The sequence below is a fragment of the Neopelma chrysocephalum genome, unplaced genomic scaffold (genome assembly GCF_003984885.1).
Source record: "Neopelma chrysocephalum unplaced genomic scaffold, ASM398488v2 Primary Assembly neopelma1_76, whole genome shotgun sequence".
NCBI lineage: Eukaryota > Metazoa > Chordata > Aves > Passeriformes > Pipridae > Neopelma > Neopelma chrysocephalum.
The window spans coordinates 2,565,754-2,587,540 of NW_020897737.1; the positions used below are offsets into that span (position 1 = coordinate 2,565,754).

Consider the following 21,787-nt stretch of genomic DNA (forward strand, 5'->3'; position numbering starts at 1 on the left):
AGCTCTGGAGCTGGCTGCCCTGCTGGCTTTGATTGACTGCAGCTGCTTGTTTGCTCTCAGCTAAGTTGCTTCTGGAAAGCCTGTCTGTTTGACCTGTCTGCCTCCTTCCTGACTCTGAGCTTCTTCTCAGCTGCCTCATTTCCTCCCTGTGAGCCTGACAGAGGCAGCCTGAAATCTCTCTGCCCACTGGGCTTCCAAGTGACTTTCCATCTATTTAATCTATCATTAAGACTTAATGCAGTGTCTTCCCATCGGAAAAAAAATAGGTTGAGGAACAGAGCATTCCTTTCCTTTTATGATGTCTGATTTTTAACAACTACGCCCAGATATTTGTTTGATAGCTTTAAATCAAGAACTCAGTCAAATGCCCACACCAACCCCACACAGGAGTTTCCCTGGGACATTGCCTTGCTCTTTCTTTCCTTTTTTTTTCTTCTGCACAGCAGGAGTGAACGGCATAATAGTCGATATTGGAAATAAACTCTTGAGCAGTGGAAGGGCCATCATTAGTGCTGACAAAAGCAGCTTTTGAGGCTGAGCCAAGATCAAATAAATGAGAACTAGTAGGAGAAGCTGGCATAGCTTATGGAGTTTCAAATTATCACTTTTTTGAATCAATTAACTGTTGTGATACTCTGAATAGATGGGTCTAAGCTGAGGGTTACCTTTGATTTAAGCAGAGATATCTTCATCACAAATTATTAGTTATTTCTCCTTTAGTGGTGCAATAGGCTTCCCCTAATTTACTTCCAAGCTGTTTAACCCTAGTCATCACTGTCCTTTCTCTCCCATCTTTCACAGCTCTCCCACACCCAGACTTTCCTGGTGAAAGCACCTGACAGGTCAACCTCACCCCAGAAGGACAAGGACATGCTACTTTCCTGTGAAAACTCAAGAGGAAAGAGCTGGACTGCACTTTTCAGAAGGGGATATCCCTGCATCCACAGCCAAAATGTGCACTGACCACAAGGACCCTACTTTCACCTTCATCCATGGAAGAATGTAATTAATCTTTCTATATTGGCAGGCAAACAACATTTCCTGAAGAGAAAAATAAACGTTAATTTCCAGAGGTAATTAACAATCACTGAATGAGACTAAAAGGCTTTCATCAAAATTACCAATCAGCTCAAATTTGGAGAGATTCTCTCCTCCTCATTGCTTCTTCATCTCATTCAGCCAGTCCTGCTGAATTAGCGCCTAATAGAGTCTCAGACATATTCATATCCTGTCAAATTCCCATCCTCCCAAGGAACTGTCCCTTTCAAATGGTAATACAGAGGGCGTATGATGTGCACTCGTTGCTATTTTGGATTTAACAGCTGGCTGCGTTGCATTAAGGGTAGCTGTGGAAACTTAACTAAGGGATGTGTGCACGTGTGTCTGTGTGTGTGTGTGTCTGTGTGTGTAAATGCCTACTCCCTTGCAAAGGATACCATTTATCCTAAATAATGCTCTCTTTATAAGTAGTTGCAAGCTAATTCTCTTTTTAGACCACCACAGCTGCCAAAGGGGAGAGTGGTACAGCTTCACAGCAGCCAAGAGCATGGTCTCACCCCAGAACCCAGCTGTGCAACCCCTTTATCACACAAGTTTCCACTCAGCAGATGACTGGGGCCACCATCAGTACTGGGTCACTGGTGGCCCTCGTCAAGACCTAAGGGTTTAAGAAAGGCTCTCTTCAGGTTCTTCTCACCTTGGCCAAGTGAAAGGCAGCCCCAGGAATTTACTTGTTATTACACAACTTCAGATGTTCTTGACCCAGCTCAACACACACATTGGAGTGCCTGGGCAAAGGGGCAGATGTTTGCAGGGACATTTTCACTTTCCCTGTAACATGGATATCTCAGGGGACCTCATGGTGACAACCAGCAATGAGAATTTCTAGTGAAACCTTTCTGTGCGCTGAGCCAGGGCACTTCTGGAGACAGCACTAGATGGGTGTGGACCATGACCTCTGTTAACAATATACACTACATGAAAGCTAATAATTCTGGCTAAAGCATATTCAAAATAGGATGCTGGAAGCAAAACTAATGCATTATTCACTGCTTGTTTGGAATACAAGAACACAGAGATAGACATCTGAGCCTTGGGCCTTTTCTGAGATATACTGTACATGGGCTCAGTGGGCTTATTGGTAGTACAGTGACTCTTACTACCATAGATTTTTCATTACTAATAGTATTTAAAATCACTCCATGATCAAATAAAAACTAAAATGTGTGTGTATTCATATTTGCTTTCTAGTCACATACAGTGATAAAAGATATTTCTAATGCCGTATTCACTTCCTTGGTGTAAAATGTGCCCCTTCTCCACCTTTACATTAAATCAGACAAATATTTGGCAAGACTCATAGGGAGAAGTAGTCCAAAATTGCCAATTTCTCAGTAGATAGCTGAAAACAATTCTGAACAGAGCACCAACATAACGAACAACAACACAACGTGCAGACCCTGCTAACGTAACGTTTCTCAAAAATAAAAGACGGTAAAAGAAGGAGAAAAATATGTTATTTTATACACTTATGATATAGAAATAAAAATCTTTGTAAAACACTTCAAAAGCCACTGTGAGAGGAGCATTGTAGAAAAATCTGTTTGAGATTTGCCTAATTGCATGTAGCCTGTGTTATAGACACCTACCTCTGAACTAATCACCCTCTGGTCCCTTTGTGGTCAACAGAGAAACATTTACACTTGGGGAAGTGATTTATCTTTTTCTAAAGTAGATGTCTAAGGAAGGTCAAAAGAATTACATCCTAGAAGTGCTTATTTCTCTTGGCTGACCATAAAGGTTGAAGAGTGACTAGCTCAGATGTAAATTAATGCACCGTAGACATGCAAGCCTGTGGAGAGATGGGGGATGCTGAAGTGCACCCCTATTTCCCCATCTGCAACAGTGGAAGGCTCTGTAGAATGAAAGCAGATAACTCCTCCTCCACCTTCCCAAAGATAGATTTCCAGGGTTTCATCAGATGAGATATTTTTGATTCTGGATGTTATGCCATGCATCATCAGAAATGGTATTGTATGCCAAGACCTGCCCCAAAGCATCATGTCAGACAGATAAGCTTCTTTTTCAGGTGTTGCTACAAAGAATTTTTAGATCCCAGCAGTTCCAGCAAGTAAGCCTGATTTATAGTACTGGTGAATCCTTCTTGAAGCCAGAAACAACTTGATCGGATTACAGTTACTGTTTAACAAGGTATGTCTTGTCAAAAAGTGTTTGAGGCCAGTACTGCAATGTCCTGCAACTGTACATTGGCTATGGCAAATTCTTTTCAAGAACTTTGAGGGGGCTGACATGGGACCCGCTTTCTGCTAGAAAACAGACTGAACTGTAAAAAGCACCATAATTGCATGCATTACTGTTATCCAAAATCTTCACTTTTCATTAACTTCCCTATAGCTTATCCTTTTAAAAAGCCACATAGTAATGCATCTGGCTTACCTGGGATATCTTTGCTCTTGTCACTAACTGCTTTCAAGATAATCACATTACAATATGATTTCTAATGAATGCTCATACATTTAATTGAAAAGAGGAACAATTGTGAGAATGTCGTTACCTGAAGTCACTGTGCTTGATTTCAATATCATTGAATCTGTATTTTTCATGTTTGATCCCAGACACTTTGCCTAAAAAGCCTATGCTTGAAGTTCAGACAACCTCAGAAAAAGGCGATTTTTAAATGCAAAAAGAAATCAAATACACATTCATATATGTTAGCATGTGCTAACATGTGTATTTAAAATATATAACTAGATCAGGCTGACAATCACTGCATCAAAAAACAGTACATACTGTGGTCATGTTACAAGCAACAAAGCTGAGCTTGGTGATTTATGATAATATCACTAAAACCTCTTGATATATTTAGCAAGTGGTAATGGTAAAGGTTATAATTCCTCTGAGGGACAATAGTGATGAAATAAACCACGAGGGTCAAGTGGATTATGACCTCGTGAAAACTCAAATAATGGAGATGGAGCTTTATAAACTTCCTTATAATAGATAATGCCTTAAACAATTTAAAAGCTGCTCAGTACTCAATTTGGACTTGCCACAGGCTTACTACTGCCTATATATTATTAGAGGAAAATCTGAAAATTACTTCTGTCGCTATGAATCTTGTATCTGCTCAGAACCCCCCTTTTAGGTGCAATGAGCATTCTTGCTGGGCTTTGAATGTTCCCAAGAGACAGTGTATGTGCACTCGTCTGTCAGTTCTCCCCACCCAGCATTTGTAGTGTGGGTGCTTACAGAGACTTTGTGATTCCCATTTAAAGCTTGCAACACATCCTGGATTGCTATGTTAGTAATCCCACCTGGCAGCATTAATTTTGCTACTGTGTAGTACTGTCACAGGATCAAAGTGTTTCTACAAGATCAAGTAATAGGGCCAGATGAATGATACTGCTGACTGCTTTACATGCTTTGCGAGAGGAAAGAGCACACCCCTTTGTTTCATTGTCAGCACAGGCAATATGTAAGGTTCGTGCAAGTCTTCTCTATATAGTTACCTTAGACACCCCATTTTAGAACAAAGTTTATACGGGAGTTCAGAAGTGAATTCATGTTGAGATTTAGGTGGAGGTGGAGCAACATGACAGGCAAATGGTGACTATTCTGATCTACCTGAATGCATTTTTCTGCATAAACAGTGTGAAAACAACCTATGGGATCAGTCCCATAAAAGACTACAACCATGAGTCACTTGACCAAGGTCACTCACATACATAGTTTGCACTCCTTCGTTTTCATTCTTGCTGCAGTTTGTCTGCTCTGTGGCAACCCACCTCACCAGAGCAAGTTTTCTGTAAGGTACAATACTGAACTGGCAAATTCTGGAGAAGCTGAATGGATAAAGAAGCCATGCTGAGGCATACATGTGCAGATTTACAAACTAATGCACAAACTAATGTTTGAGCCCATGCTATCTCATCTTCAAAGGCATGGAGGAAGAGGGGAGACGAGAAGACAACACAATACTTACCCACTTGTGTAACAACACTGACAATGGCGGGCCTGGGAGGGCATTAGTCTGAAAGCAAACGGGGCAATCAGCTGCCATTGACAGAGGGATTTTTGATTGATTTTAAATTAAGGTCACTGTCCCCAGGCCACAGATAGATTTGATTATTTCTGTCACATTTTAGAAGGGTGACAGAAACTTCTATGCAACCAGTGACTTTCTCTCTTCAGTGACTCAATGCATAAAGATGGTTTTTCCAGTGGGTTTTGATGACTCCAACTTCCAACAATTGTACCAACTTGTGTGTTGCTACAGCATTGCCATTCTCCCACTGAAAGCTACTCATCCCTTTTAGTACTCAATTCTGTGCAGTAAAGGCATTAGGAAAGCTGTGGGCAGCACAAAATTAACACATAGGTGACATTAAATCTGAGAGGTGTATTCACTGCTGGAAGGTAACCAGTGACTATCAAGGTACACCTAGGGGAGAGTACAAGAACAGAGCAAGCCCAGCCGTGAACCACTTGTCATGGAGGGACCTTTCTGAACCAGCTGTGATTTGGCTGCTCTCCATGGATTTCTCTGCTGTAAATTCATTCATTCTCCCCTCAAAATGACATCAACTGCCTGCTGTCAAATGGCAAAGGGCTCCACAGTTGTGCTTGTGTGAAGCATCACTCCTGTACAGTCAGGCAAAGCAGTTGTCTGTTACCTTCATTTAACGGCCTCTGCTTTTTTTGCTAGAAGCCAGGACCATCAGTCCCTGCTCACTCTCTCCATGCTGCTTGAGATTTGAGGAACCTCTGTCACATCTCCCCTCAGGTGCCTCTTGCCAGGCTGCGTGTACCTAACTGGAAAACCCTTTCGAACCATGGATCATCACTGCTAGCCTGCTCTGAATCTTTTCCAGCTCTACTGTTTCCTTTTTGAAAAGGTGAGAGCAGAATTCCAGCAGTATTCAGAGCACAGGTCCAGCACACATTTACAGACCAATGTAAAATCTGTTTTCCTCTCCACTGCTCTGTTAACAAGCCCTGACATTTGACTCACTCTTTTGGCCACACTGAACAGGCATTGACGTTTTCCAAGCTGCGCTTGTCCCTGGGCTCTCAACCTGGGGAAAGTGATGGCCAAAATCCTTCCGTGATGATGGGCAAGAAATAAATGACCAACTGCAACAGCACAGTTGTGCTGTTCAGGAAAAAAAAATAAACCTCTTGGAATAACAGTAGTGGATGTTAAATCCCAAGATGCTATGAAATTCCCTCTCAGGCAGCTTGACCTAAATTCCTATGGGCGATGAGGAAGCCACGTATTTGGAGCATTTGAAAGAAAACTAGACAAACACCCATAAATTATGGTATGGGGGACATTCCTACTCTCTTTTGGAAGATGGATTAGGCAGATGACCTACTAAGTTCTTTTTTTTCTTCTTTCACTAATTCCTAGGATGTCATGAGTGCGTGTGCTTTACCCTTTCTTAAATCATAATCTGTTTGATCCAGCACCAGTCAAAGGTTTTGAAAAGCCCATTAAACCACAAGAGGAAATCTCGAGCGGTTTGCTAATATCAACAGAAATCCAGATGGAATTACAATCATCTTTTATGTACATTTGAGGACATATTATGTAATACTAGCCATGGATTTAGTTTAATGCACCGCACCTTCCAATAAGCTGCTGGCGACACTTAATAGCGATTTGAAACCTAGAAAAAACCTCTTTTGCCCTTGACAAAACCATTTTAAAGCCCAGAGTCTGCGGTCTAGGGGCTTGGGGTATTCAGAGTCTGGTGGGAAAACGGGGACACTAAGGATGGAAAAGACGGCGGAGGAGAGGGGAATTAAAAAGATGCGAAAGAGGTCGGGGGTGGGGTGGGGGAATAAAGAAAAACAGGAAATCAGAAACGTGGTCAATCCGAGACTGATGCAGAGGAGACAAGGTCAAAACTTCGAGCAAGCGGAGAGCAAAACATCTGTAAGATTTATGACCAAGGATCACGCTGCCTGCTGCAGCATCCTCCTGGGCGTCGGGGCTGTTCCCGGCGTGGCTACCCGGGACCCTCACCGATCCTTATCCCGCGCATCCCTCTCCGGTGCGGGAGGAGGGGAGAAAGGCCGGCGGGAGGGGGCGGGGCCAGCGGCGGTGGGCATGGTCCAGGTCGGCCAAGCCCCGCTCCCGTTGCTCGCCCCGCCCCGCCCGGCCCCGCCCGGCGCGGGGGGAGCGGGACGCGGTACCGGGCAGGGCAGGGCGGCGCGTCCCCGGCGCCGGCGGCCGCGCTTGACAGAGGCTGGCGGCGGCTTCGGCCCCCATGGAGCCCAGCTAGGGGCTGCCGCACCCTCCACCGCAGGTAGGTGCCACGGAACGGCGGCGTGCCAACAGCGCAGGGCGGGCGGAGCGGTGACAGGTTGGCCGGGGCGGCGGCGCTTTGCGGGAATCACACTCCCCCCATCCAGCCCTTCTTCCCACCGGCGGCCGGGCGCTGCGGTACCGCGGGCAGGGCGGCGGCCCCGCGATCCCCGCTTCGGCCCGTGACTATTGTTTCTGGTGGCGCCGAGCGGGCGCAGCGAGATCCCGGTGGCGGCGGCGGCGGCTTTGTGCGGGTTTGTCCCGGCAGTGGGGCTGCGGCGGTGGGGGGGGCGCGGAGGGACCGCGGCGGGGACAGGGACGGGGCGAGACCGTGACCGCACGGGCAGAGACACCCACCCCACCCCCGCCCTTCCTCCTCCTCGTCGTCGTCGTCGTCGTCCTCCTCCTCCTTCTCCTCCTTTTGCCTGCGCAACTTCTCCAAAATCACGCCCGTGGGTGCGCGGGGAGGAGCGGCGCGTGCCGCGGCCAGGCATCGCCCCCCGCGGCTTTTGGCTCCTGCCCCACGGGGAGCAAAACACGCACGGCAGGTCACGGCGGCTTTGAGCGCCCGGGTCCGCGCTCTGGGAGAAGGAGATTAGAAATGTGTAGGGTGGGTTACAAGATGGGATTATTTGGGGTCCCTCACGCAGCCGGTGACAAGCGAGGAGCAGGAGGAGAATTTACCCTTCCGAAGTTGGGGCAGAAATTCCTCCCGCTGTCGCTCGGCTTCCCGGCGAAGTCTGCCAGGAGGATGGACTGTCACCTGCGTCTCCCTTAATGTGTTTTTTTGGATGAGGCTGTCGCGGGGCATCTGTGCCGGCCTCGCAGTGCTCCGGGCGTGCGTGGCGCTGGGTGCCTGGGTGAAGTGTCGTGCTCCAGAAGTTCTGCATCCCTCCGGGGAGATGGTGCAAGCTCACTGGGCGGGCAGTTATTCTCCTTCTCTCATTTCCCTCACTTCCCCCTCTTTTTTAAGAGATTGGTTTGGCTTTGGTTTAGTTGCTGTTGTTGATGGTAGTTTATATGCTCCACTAGAAGTAATTTTTAAAAAATAATGCTTAAAATACATGATTGAGGGTATATATATTGTCTAGTGGGGATGTATTGTTAAAGAGGAAAGAGTATCTGGTTGCCCATTAATTCTTCAGGTATTTTCCGTTTAAACTTGATGAGGAAATGTTCTTCTTTTTCCTAAGTAACCTTTCATGTCGTTTATCACTAGCAAATCGGCTTAGTGTTCCTCACAAATCGCTACTGATTACTAGTGTTATGCCTGAAACACTCCATAGGACAGAAATCAGCACACCTCCATGTTTTTAATATGTAAATTTGGAAAAGCTTTCCCTTCCATTTCATGACTCTGTGAGTGGCCCTGGTTAATCAGATGTAACTACAGTAACTAGCGCAGGAGGCTGCTGATGGCCGGTACAATTTCTTACGCTGCTCTGCTAGAGCAACCTGATCAATTAATGCATCCTCACTATTTTGTCCTTAGTGTCTCTGATGAATTTTGTAGCATTTCTGTGAGAAGCTCCAGTAGGGAGATGCTGAAGTCTCTTTCACCTTCAGAGATGATTGAAGCCAAATTTGAAGAGGGAATTTTTTTTAACTCAAGTTTGCTTGAGTTAACTGGAGAGTGACGCTGAATTTCCGTGTATACATTAAATTCTGGAGGTGATCCAGTAGCCAGAGCTATCCAGGTCAGACTGGAAATCACCTCAGTGACGGGTTTTGCAGGGTCCTGATTGCTTCCTACAAAAAAAAGCAAGTGATAAGCTTTTGCAACACATGTGGATTGCATTGCAAGCATGGGCTGGGGGACAGAGTAGTGGCCGTGAGGTGTGCAATGAGCAGTTCATGCAGAACACCCTACAACTTCAGGAAGCTGGAGCTCACTGTGCAGAGCCTGCAGCAGTATGAATTACAGGGAAAAAATGCATTTGCATGTAACAAAGGCGGCTGGCTCATCTCCTGCTTGAGGAATTCATTTTTTGAAAAAAAATCTGGCTCCCATTTTTGCCTCTGACACAAACTGCCAGTGTAGCTGTGGGCAAATAATTTCATATTTCCCTCTCTCCCCTCTTCTCATCTCTGCGTGACCCACTAAGGGCTCGCGTATACTGAGCTGTCAGTTCAGACTCCAACTCAAGCCCTTTACCTTCCTCCAGCTGCCTTGCACTATCTGAAGCCTGACATAGGTGGTACCTCCCTGCTCCGAGGAGAAACAGTTTGACATTCAAATGCTGCTGCTGGAGCCAGTCATACAGACGTAGCAGCCTCGGAGCAACTCATCAATCTCTAATCCTATCCCTCTTCTAATCCAGTCATTCTCTGCTGCTAATCAAATCTCCCGGCCTCGTTGGAGCTGTGTTTGGCTGCGTGCTGGCCCTTGTGTCAGCCTAGCCTACATCAAGGCAGGGAAGCAGTGGCAGTGGAGATGGGTTGAGCACCACCAGCTCTTCAGGACAGAGACTGTCTGTCACTTGAGGTTGTAAAATCCATGGCACGAGAGGCCTGGTGTGATTTAGAAATACAAATTGTAGCTAGAGGGTAAATTGCAACAGCATCACAACAAAATGGCCAGAAAATGGCACCTCGGGCGTTCCTGCGCAGCCAGCTGCGTGCATGTCGGGAGGGAACGGAGGTGGAAGGGTGCAGCTCCCTCAGTGTAACAACAGCATTCTTATTTTAGCATGGAAGACAGCCAGAGATAAGGAGTGGTTGTCATCCGGCTGGTTGGAGGATTAGGAAAAAAAAAAGAAAAAGAAAAGCTGTGTGGAAAAATATTTTGATGTAGGTACTAAAGGGAAAAAAAAAAGAAAATAACCTTGCAAGTGATAGACTAGCTACCTAAAGCTGGCAGAGCAACATCTCTCCCATAAAATCCAGAATGATGCTAATTAAGCCCAGACCCTTTTAAATGACACAGGGCTTTATGTATTTCAGATGTTTCTAGGTCCTAAAGATGGGGCCAAATGTGAAGAGTTTGATGTGGCAGATAGTTTAACCCCAATTACTTCTACATAAATCACGTGATTGTTACAGGAGCTGAGTACAGCTGATGGGTGCCTCAGAGCTACCGATTAATAAAAAAAATTCTTTAAGAAAGGTGGCAAAGCAGGTGAGGGTTTGTGGGAGAAGGGTGGCCATCCTCTCCACAGGCAGGAGAATGGGGATGTGGGTGCTGTTGTGGTGCAGTGTGTCCACTGGTCTGTATGCACAAGCAGCTGAAATGGTGGCTTTGTAGACCAGGCAGCCAGAGAGAGGGACGTAAAATGGGAGCTGACCAATATTCTTGTTATGAAACTGGAATGAATTAATGATTTATGGGGGTACTTGCTTTCATTTTATTTTATTTTATTTTATTTTGAGAGGAAAGAGACAGTCAGTGATGTGTGGTGCTAGCCACAAATGGCTTTGTTTTGCGATCAGGCTGTTCTGGGTCATGCCTTCAGAAACAGCATCTACAGAAAATAATACAGTAAAACAGTTTTCAGCATTGCTTGACTGTCTTCAGGAAGAAAAAGTTTTCCTTCTCTCATGCTCAAAGCCCTAGGCCTAAGTCCTTCCAGCAGAATCTACATTTCAAAAAGGACGTGGCTGTGTGAGAGGTCCTAGGCTGCAGGGATCATTGTTACCTTGTCTCAGTTCCTCTCGGGAATTTCTTTTTCTGGGTTTGCAATACTGCTGATCCCTCCCAGGGCACTGAGCTACTCTGTAAATAGGCCACTCTGTGGAGGAGCTGCTCTGCCAGGTGATTTAATGTTGCTTGTTAGTTCTGGCTTTTCTTTTTTCTCCCCCCCAGCCAGTTTTATCCATGCTGTCCTTTAATGTGCAGAGCTGTAACATGTTTGAGGTGAACTTACAGGGGCGTATCTGTAGGATTTTGTCAGTCCTGTGGATGGCTGTATGTCCTGGGGGACCCCTGTGGCAGCTGCCACTTCACACTCAAGTGCTGGCTTTGAGTGTGAGTGACTGGATCTGTCTGACTGGGACCTGTTTCCAGCACCCTTTTATATTTCCTAGCTCATAGAATCATAGACTAGTTGGATTAGAGGGGACTTTTAAAGGTCATCTAATCCAACCCTCCTGCAGTGAGCAGGGACATCTTCAACTTGATCAGGCTGCTCAGAGCCCTGTCCAACCTGACCTTTAATGTTTCCAGGGACGGGGCATTTGCCACCTCTCTGGGCAACTTGTTCCAATGTCTCACCGTACTCATGTTAAAAAATGTCTTCCTTATGTCTAGTCTAAATTGACCATCCTTTAGTTTAAAACCATTGTCCCTTGTCCTAGTGCAACAGGATCTTCTAGAATGTCTGTCCCTGTAGTCTGTTCCTGTCTTTTCTGTAGGTGCCCTTTAGGTACTGGAAGGCTGCTGTAAGGTCTTCTAAGAGCCTTCTCTTCTCTCTTCTGAAGAGCTCCAGCTCTCTCAGCCTGTCCTCATAGGAGAGCTGCTCCAGCCCTCAGATCATCTTTGTGGCCTCCTTTGGACCTGCTCCAACAGGTCCATGTCTTTCCTGTGCTGAGGACCCCAGAGCTGGATATAGCACCCCGGATGGGGTCTCACAAGAGCGGTGTGTGCCCTCAATCTCACTGTCTGTGTCATTGATGAAGACAATAAAGAGCACTGGTCCCAGTATGGACCCCTGCGGGACACCACTCATCACTGATCTCAATCTGGGCATGTTGTTGTTTGGAAATGCTTCTTTGAGACATCAGATACAGAGCTAAATGTTCTCAAAAATTAACCAAAGACCCTAGGGTAGGTCTGCTGTTCCCTTCAGCCTTTTCAGAAAAATATTGTCCTTCAGCTTAGTAGCTTCCAGGTCCCTGTGTTGCTTGCACTCCCTTGGAGTGCCAAGAGAGCAGCCACTACAGCAGAAGGAAGGCAACTGTTGATGACTTGAAGGACAAGCCGGGTGAGGGTTTGGGTTCCCTCCTGCCTCCCCCGTGGCAGGCACAGAGATCTTAGAACAAGCCCCAGTACTGACTGTGTCCATAAATCATCTTCTTATAAATCATAATCGTCTTGTTATCTTTGGATCAATGATTGCAGGTGAGCTCTGACGGGCAAGGGAGGTGAAGGAAGTTTGCTGTGACACCTCACTAAGCTTCAGTGGGGCAGGTGCCCCCCCTGAACATGCTCAATGCAGCTCCAAATTCACTTAGGCTGATTTTGAAGACCAGTCTCTCTTCAAATGTCTGCATATGCTTCAGTTTTTCAATTATTTCTGTGCTTTTCCTGTGGCATGGAAGCAAAGAGGTGGAAGAAGTGCAGTGTCCATCAGGAGGGCCAAAAGGGCGATGGCTTTTGCCTGTCCTAGCAGCCAGTGTGCTCCTCACAGCAAAGCCAGGTTATTTGGAGGAGTGCAGGTCTTGCATTCCAGCAAAAAATAATTTGTTAATGGCCAGAGAATAATCACTTTACTCCGAAAAGCCTCTCCAGCTGCATTGCACCAACTGTTCTTTTTCAGCCTCTGAATCCTTAATGACAGTAGCAGCTAATTTCTCTTTCTCTGTTTTTCTAGCTGCAATGTCCTATTTTCTCTGAGTTTATTGAGAAAATAATAGAAGTCATTACATAGCTACTTGTCACCTTTCAGAGAAGAAAACTTCTCCTTGGCTAAATGGCCAAGTTAGTTACTTGGTGACTGACTCAGACAATAGCAACTTTTTGTAGCTCATCAGCCATTCATCTGTGCTTAGTGAATAAACTAATTAGCTAGAGGAGTGTTACTGAAGTGACAGTCCATGATTATCAGAATACGGTGAATAAACCAGTCACAAGCAGTATGACAATGTACATTCCGTTGCATGTAAGCAAAAAATCCAAGAAACATCATATCAGGAGTGACAATGTGAGAAATGTGTATTCATTGTGTTAATTTTCTTTTAAATTTGATTGTCTTTGAAAGCTTATGTGATAATATTGCACAAAACCGTCCTTCATTTAAAAAATACTGGGTGGTCCATGTATATCTGTACTAATTAGGTTAAAGAAAAGATACTGAGGAGAGCTGAACTAGAATGGGCAATGAGAATGGAAGACATGAAAAACCAAGTGAAATGTGAAGTATTTTTGTATTTGCATGATACACATCTTTCTGGTTGTTGGTGATGGATTGCTTTCCGTAGAGCTGGATCCACACAAGGCCACTGCAAAGCAAACAGGAAGGGCAACACATTGTTTTTTAATCAGGATTTTCTTAACCAAGAAGTCTGGCATCACTGTCTGAATAATAGATGCCTTCATCTCCAGCCTTGGTGATGGGGCTGGAGATCAGAAGGCGGCTCTCAGCCAGGAGGTCTGCCCTGCTCATGTAGCCAAGCTTTGCTCTCCAGGCTGTGGGATGCTGAGGAGAGGCCAGAAGGAAGCAGGAACATATATGCAGATATGTGCAGTTATTGTATTTCCCTCCCCCCCTCCCAAAGTGTTGTATACTTCCCAGGGAAGAAAATTAGAAGGATCATTCCTTGTTTAGAAGAATCTTGTCTGTGTCATTGTCTTGGGCAGCTGTCTTGGGGGTTCTCAGAGATAATTGTTGCAGGTGCCAAGCCCATTGAATTTGCTGTATAAGATGCCTGACCTTGGGGGAGAGTTTTCCACACTCACCATAGGAGAGCAGTTGGATCAGAGGGCTTCACGCAGAGGATCAGTGGAAGCATGGGTCTGCAGCCATGGAAGGTTTCCTGGTGTGACAGCAATGGGTCCCTTTGGCCCAGGATACTGTCTACTGGAAAGAGCATGTAGTATACAGATATAAATAAATATATATACGTATGTCCATAGGCAGACACATGTGTGTATTTGCACAAGCAGATCCTAGAAGAAGAAGTGCCCAGAAGAGCCTTTTGTTGTAGCGTGACATGCTGTTCATTCATCTCTGGCTCGAGGGGATGGATGGAGTTACCTCTTGCCATTTCACAGCTGGAAGACCCACATATGGTTAAGGTGGATTCACAAGGCTTCCGTGATGGAAGAAATTGGGCTCTTCACTGCAGCTCTTCTAATTTGTGTGTGCAGGATACACAAAGGGGTGTCTTTCTCTCATTGGGCTGGTGGTGCCAAGCTCAATATCTCTCATCTTCCCACACCATTGTACCTAAGCGTGTGTTCATTTTGTGGAAAACTGGTTGGCCACGCTCCAGTTGTACTAGAACCAGAGTAATGTAGGTGGAAGAAAACAGTTGCATGGAATTTGCTTCCCTGCTCAGTGAGGGAATGCATCTGCCTTTGGTTTGGGTTTGACATTTAGGTCCTTAACTGATTTTTTTTTTGGATGCTTGGGTAGCAGCTGTGTTTAGCTATGAAATCATCACTTGTCTTTTAGGATATATTTTGGGTGTCACCACAGCTTTCTGTCTTCTAAAGAGGGGTATTACATTGATGGGGGTAGCCCTGGATGCCATCAGATGCTACAGACAAGAAAGTGGAAGCAGGATGTGGCTATGTGCCATGGATCCCCACATTCACAGTGTGTAACCCCAGAGCTGTGCAATGACAGTTCCTCCTGGAGCTGGAGGAACCTAGTACAGCCTCCCACCAGAAATGGTTAAGTCAAGAGACGAGGTGGATGCCCTTGATCATGAACAGGCTACAGACATCTTAGATTCACTTTGGTTACTGGAAAAGCTGGTCAACACTCTTACTTCATATTTGCTTTCTGGGGGAATGGAAGAGCTCTTTACTTTGAAGCATAAAGACCCAAATATTTTGGGATCTGATGAATCTTTCCTAGAGAAGAGGTGCCTCTGCATTTCCAAGGAGCTGAGGTTCTCAATCTAGCAGCCTTTTATTTTTAAAAAGGAAGGAGGTGTTTTTATTAGAGTTTCCTGTTTTGAATTCTTTGGTTATAGGGTATGAAGTGGTCAGAGGAGGGAGAGTTATCATTTAGGTCAGGGTTGTCTCTTTGTATTTTCTTATTTGTGTATGTAATGTACATACATGAATTATTTATATATATATGTTATGTATTTTGATTTAAAATTTTTTTCCCAGTTCTGTTTAAGGCTGCTACTTTAAGGAAATATAAATATGGTTTCCTGTCAGGAATAGTTTACATACAGCTGGTCCTGCCTGGGGCAGAGGGATGGCTTAGGTGACTTCTCAAGGTCCTTTTCAGGACCTTTTCTGTGGTTCTAGGCAGTTACTCAACAAAAGATTCATAGTACGTTGTGCTGATTGTGCTGAAAGGGCTTTGCTATGGCATTTAACGTGGATATTTGTTTGAAAAGGAAATAATAGCTAATTGTAGCACAGTTACTGCTGCTGCATCGGACAAATGTTTCTTTAAAGAGGAAAACAACTGATGTTACATTTTTAGACTAGCATCGTGATATGGCTGTGATTAATTTTTCCAGGAGCTTTGTGGTTTTTATATCTGCTTAAGTGTATTAACATTTTAAAAGGTCAAAGGTAAGCTTTAAAATGGATGCCAAATTAAGATGGATGGGAGGAAAATGACATTTACTTCTTGTTACTGCACATTGTTTGAATTTGACCAAAGGCAAAAGCAAAACAAAGAATAACCCTCCTCCCCACCCCACACGCACACTCGCACACATGTGTGCATGCACAGACAGACAGCCAGCCATGTTCCCACCACCTGCCTTCCCTGCACACCTGGTCTGGGAAAATCTTATCTATCAAGACTGATTAATCATGATAATCATCATTATCATCCTAACAAATTCAGTAGTCTAGTGTCTTCATTTCCAGACAGCCTATGTATCCCTTTCCAAAGTATATCATTTAACTAGTGTGAGTGGACTCTGTAAATAAAAGTAGCTAAAATATTTATATTAGGAAAATATGGCTAATGGGAACCATAACCACATTATCATTTCCTGCCCTTGCTGTGCTTGAGATGATGATTTCATTGGGGAAGGGACTGTACCCTCATCCCTATTCATGCAGTTCCTGGCACACGGAGTCCCTGTGAAAACAGGGAATAAAATATGGTGGGAATTATGCCCTTGCTTGCAGTGGCCAGTCCCACCTGAAAGCAAGACTTTAGTAGAGCTGCTCTGTGAACATACTAGTGTGCAACAACTTTGGTTTTGGACAAAGTGGCATAGCTTGAGGGAAGGACCGAATCTGGTTTATGTCCATCGTTTCCACTCTTGCCTTTGAATGATGATGGCGGGCTAGGCTGGTGATGTGCCCCTGTGCCTTGGGGATCTCAGCCACTCTCTCGTTCAAGGGACCCAGCCTGTTTTTGTGGATGTTGTTTCACAAGACAGATTAATTCCCATTGCTTCATGAAATTTACTAATCCAAGGTGTGGGTTTTTTTTAAAAAATAAAGAGGAAACCCCCCTAAAATTTTTTCAAGTCCTTCTTCCCGCTGGTGGCTCGTCAGGGAGAATTCAGACTGCATCCTCCATCAGCCTCTGGCAGCCTCAGCCCCGTGCCGTATCCTGAAGCACATCCTAGCCTCATGTGGACAGCAAGGGCTATGTCACCCTGGGAAGACCCGCACGGTGCCAGCTGTGGCTGAGCCGTCGGTAACCCAGAAAAGGCAGTGCTGCTGTTCCCGTGGCTGTACCTACCCGCCACCCTCCGGCAAGCGACATTCCAGTCCCGCGCCGCAGGGTAAAGCGGGAAGATCCCCCTTGGGCTCCCTGGTGTGGGGGGCTGCTCAGAGCAGAGCATGGGGTGGCAGGGAAGCCAAGGGCTGGTAGCAACTTCCTGAAGCTGCAGTGCACAACCCTGCCCCTGCACAATGGCCCAAGGTGTGTCTGAGGATGGGATAACGGGTGGTCAAATCCTCTCCTCCCTCCCTAAGAAGCACCAAGCTCTTCTAAGCATCCCTTTCTGGCTGCTGAAAATGTTTGTCTGACAGAAAAAAAAAAAAAAAAAAAGAAAAAAAAAGGAAAAAATGTCAATTGCTCAAACGCTTTGTTGCAGCATGAAAATGTATTTTTCATTTCGAACTGAATGGATTCTTTGAAGGCTTGAATACCCTCTGAGTGGAACAAACTAAACAGTTTTATTTTTTCATTCTACCAAAAAAGAAAAAAATGTTCTTAAATCACTCAACCCAAACATTTCTTTTTAATTTTTTTTTTCCCAGTCTGGCCACTATAGCAAACAATTTCATTATTTGCGTAGCTCTAATTGCAGTGATTAAACAAACACAGCGAATGCCGACCCTTTGCAGAGCCTCATCACAGCCCCACAGCCAGCTTGGTCTGTATTTTGTCAGCAGCAAGGGAGATGGGAGCAGCTTTGTGTAGACTGAAAATAAATTACTGACTTTCTGGCATTTTTTTTTCCTTTCCAAACTGATACACTATCAGTTTAGAGAATGAATAATTTTACCCTTTCTTTTTGCTAGCAGGCTGAGAGATACCACCCTATTGTGAACCTGGTACAGTTTAAAAAGCATTTGGATTTTCAGTGCTTTGTTCGCATGTTACGCTTAAGTTGCGACCTCTGTTGCTGTTATAAGAATAATGTGTAGGGTTGCTCTTCTGTTAGTAATACCCCTGTTAACATAAAGGGATGAAAAACAAACATCTGCATCTGGTTTGGGTTTTTTTCCGTGAAGGTGGCAGGTACCTGAAAACAGAGTTAAGGAAAATTTTATCCGGCTACAGTTCCATCAAACAGGAACAAACAATTTTTTGGACATTTTTTAATGACATTTATTTATAGCAGGTAGTGCACAGGCGGCTGCTATTTCTCAGCATGCTGGAAGAATGTTCTCCAGATGGTGCTTACTGTTTATGCTTTTATTCACTTCACTTGAACACAGCAGCACTCTACACAAAACATGGAAAATTGGAAAATAAAAACAATTATGTTTTTACAAAGTGCCATGTGATTTGCTGAAATGTCTGAGTTGACTGATGAGCCATGTGCAGGGGCAGCGGGGGGGGATCACGCCTGTCACAGGAACCCTGCACCCGAGCACCCACATGGGTCACAAGCATCGCCCCAGCTGAGAGGGACTCGCCCTTCTCTCCCCAAAAGGTGGGTTTGAGCAGGGCTGCTAATCCTGCCCATATATTTGTGCCTCTTCTGCCTCCCTTTTCCTGCACAGGGATTTGACTGAATGTAGGAAAGGGGTTATAACAGTGATATTTTTGTTGGGTTTTCTGTAACTGTGCAGCCCCAAGGTGGGACAGAGACGAGACAAAGCATTTCATAAACCTCGTCTGTGCCATCGTGTTCCTTCAGCTTGTAATCTTGGTGAAAAATAAAGAATTAAGGCCTTCAGCTGGTCCATCTGAAAGCAGTAGCTAAAGTCAAGACTGATCTCTAAAAGGACCAGCGTGGTTCATGATTTCTTTTGGGTACAGGAGTGAAAATAGATATCCAGATGGTGGGCATGCTCTTGCAGCTTCTGCAGTTATGCAGCTTCTGTAGGACTACTCACAAAAAACATTTTCAGACTGGAAGCTTTAAATAAAAGACTCTGGAATCTGAAGTATTTTTTTCATTAAAAATTCTTGGGAAAATAACTTAATTATTTAAATGTCATTTAAAAAAAAACCAACAAACCAACCAAACAAACAAAATCCCCAAGCAATTATAAAAATGGCTATCAACAAGCAGAGAAAAAAATAGTCCATTTTATTATTATTTTTATATATGTGTCTCTCTCTGTATACCTCTATATCAATATATATAATAATAAATAGTTACTATAAATTAATAAAAAAATAATTATTATAAATTAGTAAAAGAAATAAGTATTTCTGTCTTCTGTTAAAAAACAGAACAAGAAAACAACAAACCTGCAGCACTTCAGGACGGGTTTTCAAATAGCAAAAAACATATACCGATTTTAAACTTTGAAAGAGGACATGATTATTATTTCTTTGTAAACATGAGCCTTCAGATTCCTTTAAAAACTAGTTTAAAGCTGGCAATACTTTTGGTGAAATTATATTTCAAGAAATTAATGTGTAAACAGTTGTTCGACTGGTTTGGGGGTTTTCTTTAGTAAATGGGTAGTGCTGTGCAGCGCTTCGATTCCTCTCCCTTGTCCATTACCCAAGAGACAGCCCTTTCCCAAACAGAATTCTTGCTACATCAGCTCCATGCTGTTTATCTTCCGTTGCTCCCTTGGCAGTTATTATTTCTTAATGTGTTAATTGTAGTTCCTGTACCCTGGTGTGTGAGGGTGTGTAATGTTCATGGTAATGATGCTGACACGTTCTCTAGTTCCTGGAATTGCAGTGAAAAACTTAGATGTGGTCTGGGCATGGGGCATCCAGCAAGAGAAACCAATTAGAAGAATTCAAATAGCATGGAAGAACAAAGTGGGTAATTGGGAAGAGTAGACATTGAGTTGAGATTTTTTTTTTTGCTTATTCGGTTATTATTCCTTCTATGGCTCTGGCTTTGTGTGATATATATTTTTTTTTAATTAAAACTTGAATTATGTCACCCACTTTCCACCTTTTAACAGTATTTCACACTAAATTTCATTCCTAATAGCGAGTAGTCAGCGGTAAGGAATTACTTTGCTGAGCGATGGGGCTGTTAATTATTAAAAAGAAACCTATGGATTTAAAACAAATTAGACCTCATTAAGCCTAGGTCTGTTTCCACGCGGACCAGCGGACATAAAAAAGCCCCTCTAGGAGTGTGGAAAACTGTACTTTTTAGCTGACACATCACTAGTAGAGCTCCTGGTGTGGCGTGGTGTGCTCTTTTGGTTCGTGTCAGAGATCCCCAGTCTCTGATCTCAGTTCAAAACCTGTGAGTTTCTTGCATGTCTCCCATTTCCCTTCCGTCTTTCCTGTCACCCTGAGCTATCCTTCACATACGGCCCAAGCCCGCCTGCCCACAGGAGTCCCGCCTTGCTCTGGAGGTGTCTGCTGGCCATCAGCAGCTGGAGTCCACCTGGCTGCCTGCGTGAGGAAGCCAGCACCTGGACAATCTTGGTACTGAGCAAATGGGTTGTTCCAGGTTTAGTGAAAGAGGAAACACAGGAAAGCTCCTCTTCCTTGATTTTGGAGGGGAGGGAGATCTTTGACTTCTACTGTGGAGCTCTTGCAATGGCCAGGCTGACAAACTCTGTAGGATAGATCTATCTATTCCCATTTACAGAGATGGTGGGGTTTTTTTCTTTGGATTTACTTTGTTATCAAAACTCATCTGTGACTCTGAAGTTGTTTGCACTTCGGAGTTTTTCTGTGATACTTTAGCAAAAATCCAGATGGCTGAAATGATTGTTGGAGACTGTATGCTCAAACCTGTGTAACTGCATATGTTTTTATCTGCTTTTCTGACATTTTTTGGAGGCAATGGGTGAGTGCATCCACAGGAGAATCCTAATAAGGAGAGTGAAAGGTGGCCTATAGTGAACATTTGAATTGTATGTTCACAGGCATGCCATATATGGGCTTTGCTATCTTGCTGAGGCATCCCCCAAATCTCTTCTGGCATTACAGGCAGTGACACACTCATATCAGGAGAAGAAACGCCCATTCTGCTGGCTGGAAATCAGCAGTAACATTTTGACATCTGTGCAACAGTTTAAAATGAATTATTCAGCACATAGATCGTGCCATTTGAGCAGCCAGCACATCTCTGCCCATTTACTACTGTCAGTCCATGGTGGAGATATCATTGATGCCAGTGGGAACTGAGCACATGGGCTGGGGGTAGGTTTTGGCCCATAGCCTGGAACAGCATTTGACAGCACCCCTGCAGAATATGATAGGAATAATCTTCTTTACCACCAGCAAAAGGCCGAAAGACAATGCCAGTCTGTTTCTTCTCTTAGAGTATTTTAAACCCATGCAGAAAAAAGGTCTTAGGAATTAAAGAAATCATTAATTGTTTGACTGTTTGAGTTCTGCTTTAAAGAGTAAAACTTGCATGTAATTTTAATGAAATCAGTGTATTGCATATGACTCTCCAGAAGCCCTGAGCATCTCTTGCTACTGGGAGTAGACCCAGTGCACAAACTGGCAGCAGGTCCAGGCCAGTCTCCAGCTTCTGCCAAGTTAGAGGGTTAAAGTGAAGCAGTCTCTAATTCCCATCAGCAAAGAAAATTCATAAGATTCACGACCTGAGCAGCATCTGATTTGGAAAAACAAGCTGAACTGCTGTAAGAACACACTTTGGGGGGCTGCAGATGGGGAACTGGGAGGAAACACAGATAACTAAACTCCCAGCAAAACTGAGTCTTCTCAAGGCAGGCATTCAGGAGAGAAAGTGGACATTTATCTTGTGTTTAGCTTTCTAATTCAGCAAGGTCGTCTGAATTAAAGCAGTATATATGCAGTGAGAGTCTAACATCTGCTGTTTCACAGGATGCCTGTTCCCTGTAGCTGCATTTTTAAATATCAAATATGGAATCCAGTATGGAAATGTCCCTTCTTTAAGGACTATGTTGTAGCTGTCCACTGATGGTTATTTAGCAGGTGAAAATTTAGGAGCGCTCACATAGCATTGCAGCAATATCATCTACCCATCACTGTCTATGTTTTTCAG

The 21,787-nt window shown here is 44.4% G+C and overlaps 1 protein-coding gene across 1 annotated transcript in view; it reads left to right on the forward strand.

Moving 5' to 3' along the window:
* Positions 1–7,232: 7,232 nt before the first annotated feature.
* The window catches only part of RAI2 (retinoic acid induced 2), a 47,973-nt gene continuing 33,418 nt past the window's right edge, over positions 7,233–21,787 (forward strand). Inside the window, exon 1 of the mRNA XM_027689113.1 lies at positions 7,233–7,331. The gene's annotated coding sequence lies outside the window, so the exon portion shown is untranslated. The remainder of the gene's footprint in view (positions 7,332–21,787) is intronic.